At 40.6% G+C, this 5,649-nt stretch overlaps 1 pseudogene; it reads left to right on the forward strand.

Moving 5' to 3' along the window:
• Positions 1 to 1,097: 1,097 nt before the first annotated feature.
• Positions 1,098 to 4,685, forward strand: LOC148098817 (general transcription factor II-I repeat domain-containing protein 2 pseudogene; annotated as a pseudogene).
• Positions 4,686 to 5,649: the final 964 nt, after the last annotated feature.

The raw sequence follows: 5,649 nt of genomic DNA on the forward strand, positions 1-5,649 counted from the left end.
TTACGTGGTCCACAACAATGATACGAAATACTAATTGTACCAGCTGAATAGGAAAGGCAGGTGTATAGTCTCAGTATTGTACCACATAGCCTGAAAGGTACCCAGAAGAAAACATTACTGTGTTTCCACCTACAGTGCATTCCACTTAGCAATGTGTAACCCTGGAGTAGATTGTGACAAAGGCACTCGTTCATATTTCCATCTCACACACAGCAGAAAAATGATTGAGGTGTCTCTCTTGACTCTGTACAGGTGAAATCCCTCTGAGGTTGAATCAGCTTGTCACGGGTAAGCATTAGCATGCAGATTGCTGTGACCTGAGATGACAGGATGAGCAGCTAAGCCAATAAAGTCTCACCGAGTGAGAATTTGATGCCATAATACACACATCTTCAGTAGGTTAAAAGACCTTTGGAGCATTATAGTTGGTGTGAAATTATTAAATTTAACAGATAAAGGCAGATTTATTGAATTAATCTGAAAAGGTATTCAGAAATGTGTGAAATAGTGAAAAGAGATTAACAGTCATTGTTCACAATTATGCAATTTAAAAGCATTTTGGAATAGATCTAAGACTAAAGCAATGAACTCTGTAAAAAGAAAAAAAGATCATATCTCTTTTCCCACGAGGCTTATAGAGTGATATGTGGCTGAGACGGAATACCGCTAGATGGTGGCATCATCTGTTTAAATTGTAAACTTGTTGAAGGCTAAAGTTCTTTAATCTGCATCAAATCTTATTGTTGCGGCAATTACTGCTTAGTTGCAATATTTTAGAGGAGTCACTGCATAGTATTTTTTAACTGGTCCAATATGATGGTCCAATGACTCAACTCATTTCCCATGAAGGCAGCACTATCAGAACCACTCGCAAACATCATCAACACATTATGTGATACTCAGGAAATGCTAATGTTGTGTATCACACCAGAAAATGTAAAAAGAAAAATGTACAACAAAATTAGAGAGCACTTAACAGGCTTTCAGTGGCAGTAGCCGTTGAAAGTACAGTATGAATTACCCACTAAACTATTTCCATTTAGTTTTGACTCACTGATTCTTGTTCTCTGTATCCCTTTTCACTGCACTTATGCACCATGAAAGATTCCTGCTGCTCTGTCCCGGTGCATGCTGTGCCACACAATGTTGTGGAAATGCCTAGTAACCTCCCAGAGCTCCCAGCGGTATAAAATGTCAAGAACCTTTTTTCACAGCATGCATTTTAGCTTGTCACTACAGGAATAGCCCATGTATAATTGATAACACTGAAAAACGATTTTATTCCATTTTAGTTCCAGTCTATTGATATTGTGCGTGGAGTCTACTGTCTTAAACATGGCAGAAGTGACTCACTGTTTAGTTCTTCTTTACTTCCTGCCATGATGAGTAGTTCAACTCCTTGCAATTGTTAGTCTTCTTGCCTATTAATCCACTTCAGCTTGCCCTACAATCAGCTGATTTCCCTTTAGAGCATTAAATTAGTGCAGTCTACAGTCTACAGCATGGATATTACTTTTAATTTTATTGCACAAAAGGATGAGAGCACAATAGTGAAGGGCAGAAACAACGACATTATGCTACTAACATGACTTTGGCTCTTTGCAAGCGCATTCACTAACAGCATGCTAAAGCTAAGCTAGGCAAGAGCTCAGAGTGACGTTAACCCCGAGTGAATACTTCAAGGGGACATACATTAGACTTCTGTGGAAAATCTGCATCCTGACTTACGATGTAAGTGGAATCAACTTTTAACCCTACACTGCAATATTCCACACCATTCAATTCATAACCCCTGCGCAGATTCGATGTGTAGTTAAATTACTTGGGAGTTACATGTCAGGTCAAAGCTGACAAATTTAAAAGCTTTAGATTAATAAAATGAAATTAATTATTTTCCGTTTTAAAAACCTTTGCAAAGCCTTCTCATAAAATGCCTGATGAATTTTGTGTTTAATGTCACAAAATCAGCAGGATTACACGTAGAGAGTGGTCAGGAAACACCCGTCATTATTCTGAAGAAAGTGGTGTTAGAAAAGACTAATTTTGACATAATTAATTTTTATGCCAATGGGATTAAAAAAGTCTTGTTAATAAATGTACTTAGAGTGTGGTAAATGCTGGGAATTTTATCAACATTAATTTGAAACACACTGCTAGCAGGAAAGCATAAAGGACTGGCAATAAATCCCACCACAGGGAGCAAGCTGGCATTCAGTGAACCGCAGCAGGTGTCCAGCACCACACAGCAGGGAGGTGGAAACACTGTCTCAGTGCATGAATAAGTCCAGTCCTTGCCCACGCTTCTGTGCTGTGCAGTGATTATGGAGCAAAACATGAAGGCCTGAACAAGAATATCATTACATAACTGAGAGGGGGGGGCAGTTTCATGAAAAACACAGGCAGAGGAACGGTAGACCCACATAACGTTCATTCACATATCATAAGCAGGCAAACTGACTGTTATTTGAATCAAAACTGTCAGCCAACAAAAAAGATTATATCCAGCATAAATTTTCACCAACAACACCTGATTCACCCACTAACATTCTCAAATTATTCTAATATTGTTCTCAAGGAACATATAAAATATTCCTTACTTAAGAATAATAGATGCTGGTGAAAAGATGAGAGGAACATATTAATCACTCCATTAAATAGGGCAAACACTGGCACATCTGTGGTTATCTGGGAAGCTCTTTTACAGCTATTATACACTAAGTGTGACAGACGCCTGTCTCAAAAGCACTGAGCAGGTCTGAGAGATGCTGGAGTCAACATTAAAGTCTTATTGAAGACTCGAGTGATCTGATGACTCTCAGTCTGACACATTGTGAAGAGACACTGAAGAAATTCAATTTGTAGAGCATTTGCCATTCAGAAGATTTAGATAGCTGCACATTTAAAAGGGATTAATCCATATATAAAGATGGTATGAACAACAGTCCATTTGTTATTGAATCCTATTCACGCTCTAGTTTGTTTCAGAAGATCTAACCCAGGGGTGTCAAACGTACGGCCCGCGGGCCGGATCAGGCCCGCAAATAGGTTTAATCTGGCCCGTGAGATGATTTTGTAAAGTATAAAATGAGCAGCAATTTTTCAATAAAGAAACTGCTGTTCCAATTGTGTCCATTGGATGGCGCAATAGCAATTGTGAGCTACTTTGTTTTGCCGCGAAATTTAAACCTGATGTGCTTTGGCACCCTCTTTGCCCCAATATGTCTTGTCAAAAAAGAGAAAAGTGGATGCAGAGTGCAGAGTGTTCCAAGAAAAACGGTCATCCTCCTATTTATTCACGGAAGTGAATGGGAAAGCTGTGTGTTTGGTGTGTTCCTAGCATGTTGCAGTGCTGAAAGAATATAACCTCCGTCGCCACTATGCCGACAAATATGACAACTTTCAAGGACAGCGGAGAAGAGAGAAGGTGAATGAACTGTTGGCGGGTCTGAAGAAACAGGAGTCTGTGTTTACTCACAGCCGAAACATCAGTGATGCTGCAGTGAAAGCTAGCTACCTCATTGCTAACGAAATTGCACTTGCTTCAAAACCATTTAGTGAGGGTGAATTTGTAAAAACATGTATGATGAAGGCATCGGAGATTGTGTGCCCTGAAAAGCGCCAGGCCTTTGCAAATATCAGCCTGACAAGAAACACAGTTGCCGACAGGATTTCTGATCTTTCAGCGGATTTGGACAGCCAGTTGAAGCAAAAAATAAAGTCATTTATTGTGTTTTCAGTTGCAATTGATGAAGGCACGGACATTACAGATGTTGCACAACTAGCAATTTTCATCCGCGGAGTTGATGACACATTGACCGTCACCGAGGAGTTCGTGGAGCTGGTACCGATGACAGATACAACGACCGCAGCTGATATTTTCACCGCACTCGTCGGCGCGCTGGACAGGGTCGGAGTGGACTGGTCCCGCGCTGTCAGCCTGGCTACAGATGGTGCGCCCTCAATGATCGGGAAGAAAGCAGGCGTTGTAAAAATAGTTCAGAGATAAAGTGCAATCTGCAAATGGAGGACGTGATTTTTGGACTTTTCACTGTATTTTGCACCAGGATGCTTTGTGTTGCAAGTCACTGAAAATGGATAACGTCATGAAGGTGGTCATCCAAACTGTTAATTTCATCTGATCCAGAAGCCTCAATCACCGTCAGTTTGACAGTCTTCTCAGAGAGAAAGACCACATCTATGGCTTGCCATACCACACTGAGGTAAGATGGTTGAGCCGAGGTGCTGTGCTGAGGCGTTTCTTTGATTTACGAGAAGAAATTGAACAGTTTATGGAAGAAAAGGGCAAACCAGTGTTAGAATTTCATTCTGCAGAATGGATGCAGGACCTTGCATTTATGGTGGATGTTACAGAGCACCTGAATAACTTGAACAAACAGCTGCAAGGACGCAACAAGTTGAAGCTGTTATTGTGGGAGACGCAGCTCGCTGGTGGTGATGCAGCTCACTTCCCCTGTCTGAAAAATGTGTGCACGATCCAAAGTGTGGCAGATATGAAGCGGTTTAAAGATAAAATAACGGGACTGTTACTAGAGTTTGAGCAACGATTTCAGATTTTTGTTGAACTGGAAAAAGACTTCAAAGTCTTTTGCTCGCCGTTCACCGTGAATCCCTTTGATCTGCCCGTAAGGATCCAACTTGAAATAATAGACTTGCAGTGTGACTAGGATTTGAAGGGCAAATTTGCCGCAGCTGGCTTGAACACATTCTATCAGAATCTCTTGCCAGGTTACCCCAACTTTACAGCCCTCGCTGCAAAACTGTTGTGCATGTTCAGAACCACGTATCTTTGTGAGCAAGTTTTCTCTGTAATGAGCATAAATAAAACAAAACTGCGCTCAAGGCTCATGCACAGGCACTTGAATCACATCCTGAAGTTAGCTGCCGCTCAGGATGTGAAGCCTGATATTGATGAGCTGGTGAAAGCTAAAAGATGCCAGGTATCAGGAGTCAAATAAACTATGCAACCCCACTGAAAGTGCTGCATGAGACACCCTGATGTAGTTCTGTGATCTGTGATATACTTCTGTGAATCACTGTCCTCAGGCTCCAGCTTTATGTTTATATACTTTTATGTTGATGTGAGACTGTTTCTAATTGATTATATTTGATTTATATATTTAACCTATTCTGTGGTTCTTGTACTTGTTTGGGGAACAGGATTTCATTATTTTTATCTACATTGCTGCCTGCGAAGTGACACCCTGATGTAGTTCTGTGATCTGTGAATCAGTTCTGTGAATCACTGAGGCACTGTGTGCTTGTGTGTTCTTTGTCCTCAGAATTTTCAAATAACTTGAGGTGTTTTATGATTAATAGCTATGTTGTGCCTGTACTATTTTGAACATACTGTCCACAGGCTCTAGCTTTATTTTTATGTTGATCGTATTAAAACAAAGAAAACAATCTGAAGTTGTTTTTAAGTTATATATACAATGATTTTACCAGTCCGGCCCACTTGAGAATAGACTTTCCTCCATGTGGCCCCTGAACTAAAATGAGTTTGACACCCCTGATCTAACCTAATGGTCAAAGGTTTAGTAATCAGTTGAAGAAATCCTTTGACTGAGAGAGAGAGAGAGAGAGAGAGAGAGAGAGAGAGAGAGAGAGAGAGAGAGAGAGACTTACGAT

Source organism: Neolamprologus brichardi, chromosome 14 (assembly GCF_056152115.1).
Source record: "Neolamprologus brichardi isolate AB-2024 chromosome 14, ASM5615211v1, whole genome shotgun sequence".
Classification (NCBI taxonomy): domain Eukaryota; kingdom Metazoa; phylum Chordata; class Actinopteri; order Cichliformes; family Cichlidae; genus Neolamprologus; species Neolamprologus brichardi.